Source organism: Brassica napus, unplaced genomic scaffold (genome assembly GCF_020379485.1).
Source record: "Brassica napus cultivar Da-Ae unplaced genomic scaffold, Da-Ae ScsIHWf_2687;HRSCAF=3445, whole genome shotgun sequence".
NCBI classification, from domain to species: domain Eukaryota; kingdom Viridiplantae; phylum Streptophyta; class Magnoliopsida; order Brassicales; family Brassicaceae; genus Brassica; species Brassica napus.
In genome coordinates, this window is record NW_026015973.1 from 110,001 (window position 1) to 117,500 (window position 7,500).

The following is a 7,500-nucleotide window of genomic DNA, read 5'->3' on the forward strand; positions in this document are numbered from 1 at the left end:
ACGCAGGACGTCCGTCAGCACTAGGGGTGGGCACTTTACCCGATATCCGAAGTGGCACCCGAACCCGATCCGAAAAACCCGAACCAAAATCCGAACCGAAGTAGCAAAATACCCGAACGGGTATTGAATAAGGAGAGATTGGATACCCGAACCCGAACGGATAATACCCGAACCCGAATGGATATCCGAAGATAACCGAACATATGTTAATTAACCATATATTTCTAGTTTATATCTCTCATTTTATATAAAATATTTATATTGATACTACACATACTTTAAGTTCATATGATATACATACAATTACGGAAAAAATGATTTGTTAATCACTTAAAATGCATGTCAAGTTTTTTATTTCAAAAATTAACAAAAACTTACATAAAAAAAAACTAAATTAATGCCTTTTTAGTTTTAAAATGTTATGTCCAAATCTATTAACCATTCAATCATTTAAAAATAGAAAATTAGTTAACTAAAAGTTATATTTTTAAATACAACAAACTTGAGAAATGAAAATTTTAATTTTTTTTTTCAAAATCTAAATATCCGAACCCGATCCGAATTAACCGAATCCGAACTAAAAATACCCGAACCCGACCCGAAGTACAGAAATACCCGAACGGGTTCTAGACCTCTATACCGAAATACCCGAAAATCCGAAATACCCGACCCGAACCCGAACGGGTACCCGAACGCCCACCCCTAGTCAGCACACGCAGGACGTCCGTGGCTGTCCGTGTGTGTCCGTGTGTGTCCGTGTGTCCGTCAGCACACGCAGGACGTCCGTCAGTACACACAGGACGTCCGTCAGCACACAAAGGACGTCCGTGGCCGTCCGTCAGTACACACAGGACGTCTGTGGCCATCCGTCAGCACACACAGGACGTCCGTCAGTACACAGAGGACGTCCGTGGCCGTCCGTCAGCACACACAGGACGTCCGTCAGCACACGTAGGACGTCCGTGGCTGTCCGTGTGTGTCCATGTGTCCGTCAGTACACACAGGACGTCCGTCAGTACACACAGGACGTCCGTCAGCACACACAGGACGTCCGTGGCCGTCCGTCAGTACACACAGGACGTCTGTGGTCGTCCGCCAGTACACATATCAGCATGCTGGCCCTTCCTGTGGACTGTTCGGGTGATTTTGGCCCACGTGGGCTGTCTGTTCAGTACACACAGGACGTCCGTCAGCACACGCAGGACGTCCGTGCCTGTCCGTTAGCACACACAGACTGTCTGTGGACTGATCCGTGTACTGAGCTCATATCAGCATGCTGACCACACATATCAGCATGCTGGCCCTTCCCGTGGACTGTCCGTGTACTGATTTTGGACAACTGATGCACCATGTCAGTACACATATCAGCATGCTGGCCCTTCCCGTGGACTGTCCGTGTACTGATCCGTGTAGTGAACATATATCAGCATGCTGACCACACATATCAGCATGCTGGCCCTTCCCGTGGACTGTCCGTGTAATAACCCTCACGAGCAGATATAATTTTGGTCAAGAAAATTCTTTAAGATCAGTTTAAAGATTGATCGATCAGAATTTAAATAAAAATCGACACTGTGAATTAATCTCGACGGGGCTGTCTTTTGGTCGAAAAACTATCTCTTGATGGTTCTGGTCGAGTGTTAATTATTATCGTTGATTTTTATTCATGCTGGGTGAGTTTATTCAGAGCAGGACGAGATTCGAATGATGAAAAATATTTAGTCGAAACAGTCCAGAAAATATCGACAAACTCTTAAAATTATTTCTGAACAGTCACATGCTTTGCACCTTCTAGCCTACTTGCTTCCTCAGTAATTAGGTCACATGACCTACACCTACTTGCTTGCCTGCTTGCTCATTAGAAGTCACATGCTGGTCACAAGCTACTTGCTTCAGCTGCTTGTAGCTTTCTTCATGGGAAGGAAAAGTTCAGCTGCTTGTGCTGCTTGGTGTGCTGTAGCATGTCACCAGCTGTCTAACCTCATCTTTGTCTTTTGTGGGAGCAAACCCTCATCTGAAGCAACTCCTTATTATATAAAATACCCTCTTCTCTCCTCTGGACGTTCATAACCTGCAAGAAAAACCAGAGAAAAATTCAGAGAGAAAGAGAGAAAGAAGAGAGAAAAATCTGTGAGAAAAGATTCATGAAAAATTCAGAAAAATATTCAGAGAAGAGGAGTGAGCATGGAAAACTCTTTCTCACCATCCTGTGACTTTAATCAGTGAGCTTTGGAGTGTTTAAGAGCTGAAGATTTGGTGTCCTGAAGTTGAGAATCACCTATGTTCTTCAGCCTTTGATTTTGATCGGTTAATTCGTGGTTAGCTTGAAGAGAGACAACCAGTCAAGTTTAATTAGTTGAGTAAAACCGATGGCCAAGGAGAGTATTCGGATCAGCCGGATCCTTGTGATGGTTCTGAACCGAGAGTGATCCAAAAGTGAAGTGTGATTAGCTTGAGCTCGAGTCTAGTCTTCCTTAACCAATCTCATGGATTTAAAGGTGAGTCTAGATAGATGATGAATGAATTATGAATGAGTATGCATGATTGCATATTGAATATGGTTGATTAATTAAGAATTAATCATGAATTAATTAAGGAATAATCATTGATTAATTAAGGATTAATCATGGATTAATTAAGGAGTAATTATGGTTTGATTGATTAAGTATTATTCCTTAATCTATATTTATATATGAAGTATTTATCTAGTTTAAATACTTAAGAATAAGCAAGAATAATTCTTTGAGGTTATCCCGAGCCTTAGTACTTGTTCTCAAGTACTAATCTATAAGTATTCTATTAATAAGTGTGAATCATGTGAAGTCTTATTGTATACTCACTCTCCCGAAAGTCCCGCATTGCCGTGAATTGGTCCTGCGATATGGATCAAGGTCATGAAGACACGATGATGGGGTCGCACCCTGGAGGCCGTGTAACTGCATGCAGCGTTGGATGTTCTATCTTGGAATATCTGATGGAGATGATGGTTATATTTATTCCCGTTAAGTTCGGTTAGCCTTGGTGGTTTTCCGGGTTTAGCATATATATATATATTAAGAGTATGAGTGATTGGCGGGTATCGTGGAGGTGATGTTTAAGATAGATTCACATGGATGGATTGAGAGGCCTTATATTAATTATGGAATATAATTCCACTGCATTCAAATGGTGTCGATTGCTCGGGATACTATTGATATGTGTTTGGGTGTGGGATTAGACTCACTGAGTAAACTAGTTACTCATGACTCATTTGATATGCAGGTAACCAGTAGGTGGGAGACCTTTACTCTAGGACGGGAAGGAACGGCATTAGCCAGCGGTAGTTTTATTATCCTTGCAAAGTCATTTTGATATATCTTATGAATAAGATTTGTAGACCGAAAACCTCGAGGTTAATTTATAACAAATTTTGTAAGATGATTTTGAATGATATATAAATAATGTTTTTTTTAAAGTACGGGTTCCATATGATATTAGTCCTTGTCCGGACGAACTAACTATCAGGTATTGCTTTCTCGGGTTGAAAAGCCTAGAGTGGTATCCGATAGGAGCGTTGGTGTTCTTTGATTGTTGGTCTAAGGCGATCGGAAGTTATCTGAGAACCTCAGATCGACCATCGAGGAACATCGACCGTGTCATTTCCGGTCATCTATGATCGGGGGTGTCACAAAGGTGGTATCAGAGCATGGTTATACGATGCTAGAATGGGACTTGTTTCAAATGTTTTTCGAGTCAAAATGAGTCGCAAGGATAACTAGGATATGCTGGCTTGTTCCTTCATTTTAGGATAGATAGTCATGGGTAGTTACCTAACAGTGATATTTCATAGTAGAAGCACCGAGACAAGCTTGAATGGATGGAGCGTACTTACCGAGGTTATTATCATCATGATCAAGTTTGCTACCCTCATGGTGGGGTTCACTACCTTCCTGCTAGAAGTCAATAACCTCATGCCTTCCTGCCGTTTTTCTGAGTTTTAGTGGGGATGCTAATACTTTAGAGAGATTTATGGGATATAATTGATACATCGAATACATCTCCGGACTCGTGTGTTATCGATGTCAAGGTGGGTGTTGTTTGTGATCCGGTTCAGAGCGATTCGACTACACTTGATCACATAGATGCACTTATTATTCCGGTTTCTCAAGTCTAACCAGCTCATGCTAAGACGTACAAGCACCACAGCCATACAAGCATGATTTCTTAAGCATTTGTTTCAAGCTTAGCGTTGGAGGAAGAGATGGTTTGACTGTATTACAAGATGATGGAAGCACCAGAAGCATTCTGTTTGCAACGGAATATCATGAAGCTTATGATGCAAAGAAGAAGAAGTTGGGACCATAAGATACTGAAGAAGGACTAAACCGTTAGAAGTATACTTTGGCTTGAGGCAGATTTGGGATCCAACACTCAGAGCAGAATATTCACGTGGCCGTTGTTCAGAGAATTACAAGAAGGATTTGGCAGCAAGCTATTTGGAGATGAACGCTATGAGTTGTTGGTCGAGAGTCAAGAGTTACTTCAGAGAGTTGAGTTCGAGTTGGACAGATTTCATGAGTTCAGGAAGTAGTATTTTCTACACAAGCATCGAGATACGTGGTCGAGTGAATTGGATTCATCGATTATGGTTTGGAGAATAAGCAAAAGATCATACGAAAAATCTTTGGGAACTTAGCCAAGAATTTTGGAGTAGATAAAAGACCATGGAGTTTCAAAGCTTCGAGGAGATGTTAGAGTATGACGTGAATGTTAAAGAAGCTATTATTGCTGAAGAGGTTAACCAAGTCATGCAGACCGTTTATTTTCCAACCGCTGCAGATCAAAGGTCAGTTTCAAGAAGTGAGTTAAGTAAGTCGTTGGGGATGATTTTGGGTGTACATTTCATCAGATCAAGATCGAGGACCTTGAGCCGTTATGGTTGTGACTAGCAAAGACAGAATGGTCGTGATTGTCAAAGTTTGGGAAATCCTGGAACGTTTGCATCATTCGCGCTTTGGTGGTTCTTGTGAAGAGTTAGGAATTTAGGTTACCCTTCCTCATGAAGTTACCCGATCTACGTTACCTATACCTAAGATAACACTTGTTGAACTAGTCCGATTTTCCTTACCGTTAGTCCACATCCAAGTGTTAGGCTATTTGGGTAGAGCCTACACTTTATAGTTGCCTGGACCGTCAAAACCTCTGAAAAGGTCCAATCACAGGTTTGCTTCTTATCCCATTGCGTGTTGTGTGCATTTTAAAAATTTATGAATGATTAAATAAATAAGTGAAGGAGTGATCAAGGTGTCGTATGAGACCTTGCCTATGGACGGAATTTTCCGCCCATATTGTGTTTGATGCGGGAACAACACATAGATGTAGTTCTCGGGTAGTGTCATTGTTTTAGGAAGGATTCACTTTAGTGAATTCAAGTACACTGTTCTTATTCGTGGAAGTACTGGCTGCCATTTAGAGTTATGGTATGCCTTCGTATCCCATCCCCATTCCTTAGTACTTCCATTAGAGCGGTTTGTTTCTATCTAGAGTGAGATTGGCTATCTAGTTATCGAGCTCAATTAGGATGTTGTTGAGGAAGGAAGTCTTTGAGAGAAGACCAGTTACCGTTGGCCTGCAATGGTATTCTACTAAGTGTTGGAGCCTCGCTCATATCAGTCTGGAGAGTTGGGAACCTTTTGGGAAATGGTGAAGTGGCGTATTCCATTATCATCATAATTGGGCGGAGAGAAAATAACAAGAAGCAGAGTATCGAGGACAGTTAGATAACTAGGGAACATGAAGCTATGTTTAAGAAAGTGGAAAATTTGTTGACATCCAAAAGTAACCCGTCAAGTATTCTGGTTGAACCTTGATTCGCTGCAATTGCCTAGGCATCTATCCAAGTGGTTCTAGCCAAATTCAAGTAGCAGTCAGAAGATTTGTTTGGAGAAAGGTTTTGTTCGACTTAGTTATTTTCTGTGGAGTGTACCCATGTCAGTGGTAAAGAAGAAGAACCAGAGTTTGCGGTTATGTTCGAGTATAAAATCAAGGACGTGACCATCAGGGTCAAGTATCAAGTTCTAGAATTGAAGAATGGTTAAGATCGGTTGCAAGGCGTAGTTTTATTCCAAGGACGTTTGATGGACGCTTCACGTTGTAGTAAATATTTCTGCACGGAAATTGGAAGTTAGATCCCTTAGTCAGTAAATGGAACAAGGAGTTGTTGCATATTTACAAAAGATCGCTACTACTACATAATGGTCGTACTCAATTTCAGTTATCGAGATTCGAAGTTCTGTGGATTGGCCGGTTACCATCAGAAGTTTGTTCAAGAGTTAGAAACCATATCCACCAATGAGTTGATCGACTGAGAATGGTGTTACCTTGGAATGGAGTAAAAGTATTGATGAAGTATGAAATTAGTTAGAGGAAGTATCTACGTCTATGCATATCTTAGACTTGCATGAGCCTAACCAGCCATATACTACTACATGGATGTATTATGTGTTGGTCTAGGTGAATGCTAATGCAAGACGATATGGTAATCATTTATGCATCAAGGGAGCTAAGGAAGCATAAGGAAAACTATTTGATGCACAAGTTGGGGTTGGTGGCAGTTCTGTTACACATCAAATTTAGTGATCATTTCAATATGGGGAAAGGATGCAAGTTTTCACTGATCAAAAAAGCCTAAGGAAGAGCAAATATTGCTGCTTATGCTTTAAGAGGAAGTGATATTAATGATGATATGGAGTAGGATCTCAAGAATCATGAAGCGGAATTGGGAGTGATTTATTTTGCTGCCTTATATGGAAAGAATAGAGAACCTTCAAGATTGCAAGTAGAAAATCAAGATGGCTTATTCATTCGTATTTGAGGAACTCAGTTGAAGGATGAGAATCTAAGGAATTCATAGAAGGAACTGGGTGAAGAGAATTTCGAAGAATAGTATGAGGACTGTGTCATGTACAAGTTCATAAGATGGAGATGTGGGAGAAGGAATCCAAATTCAACCTAAAATTAAGCAGATGTGAAGTAAATCCCAAGGAAGATTGAAGAGTGCAAGGAAAAAGGTATAACCATAAGGCATATGGGGATGCTCAAGTTGTTAAGAGATCAGAAGATATATTAACAGAGAAAGTGTGAAGTCATCATACAAGAGTACTTCGTTGGTAAATCAAGTTTGGTATAGGCGGACTTGTTGATTCCTCAGTTACTAGACAGAAGAAGGAAATCAGAAAGTAATAGAACAAGACTTGGATATGCGAAATTTCAGTGAGATTGAGTCGTTCAGAAGTTTTTGAAGAGTATCTCAGATATATAAGAAGGGTATGGAATACTGTAAGGGAAATCATTTCTGGAATAAGTGTGTTTGTGTGTATTTGAGAGTGGCACCCTTGCTCTGAATCATGTTAGCGTGATTGATCGTGCATGTTCTTGTTTGATTGTTGCACGGTTAATCAAGTTAACATTGACCAGACTGGAGATGTTACATTCACGTATGGCACATCACCTCACGTTCCA